Genomic DNA, 517 nt, shown 5'->3' on the forward strand with positions numbered 1-517 from the left:
AGAAAAGAGTGATATATATAAAATAGTTTTCTTTGCATAAAACCGACAAAACATAAAAAAAGACCTAAATGAGGTATCGCTGTAACCGAACTGACCCGAAGAATTAAACCGCTTTATCAATTTTACTGCACGCGGAACGGTGTAAACGTAAATTAACAAAAATTAAAATAATTATAGAGTAGCTTAATGACGTGCTGCTGAAGTCTCCGTAATTCTGGTAGCAGTTTCAAATAGCATGGCAGTAAAAGTTTTAAAACTTCGTTAATAGAGGCTTTTGTCTCTAAAATGCTATACAGCTTGGTTAACAGATATAGACGCTTGCTTTTGCACCCGTCGTCGTCGCCGCTCAAGATCAAGTGTAGTATCTGTTCTTATCAGTTTAATATCTGATACGTCCCCTATCTGGGGACCATATATTAAATGGATTTTTAGAACAGGGAGATGGAAAAAGAGCTTGCTCACTTCACTCCACGTATCAGCCCAGTATGGCAGTTTCTCTGGGAATGGTGCACTCACT

General features: G+C 37.9%; 1 non-coding gene across 1 annotated transcript; it reads left to right on the forward strand.

The window, feature by feature from the left end:
- Positions 1–317: 317 nt before the first annotated feature.
- LOC141095086 (U2 spliceosomal RNA) lies at positions 318–517 on the forward strand. The gene has a single exon (XR_012233305.1). It is a non-coding gene; the product is annotated as a U2 spliceosomal RNA (small nuclear RNA).

This window comes from Dendrobates tinctorius, unplaced genomic scaffold, assembly GCF_039654945.1.
Source record: "Dendrobates tinctorius isolate UK_male_01 unplaced genomic scaffold, ASM3965494v1 ptg000065l, whole genome shotgun sequence".
Lineage (NCBI taxonomy): Eukaryota > Metazoa > Chordata > Amphibia > Anura > Dendrobatidae > Dendrobates > Dendrobates tinctorius.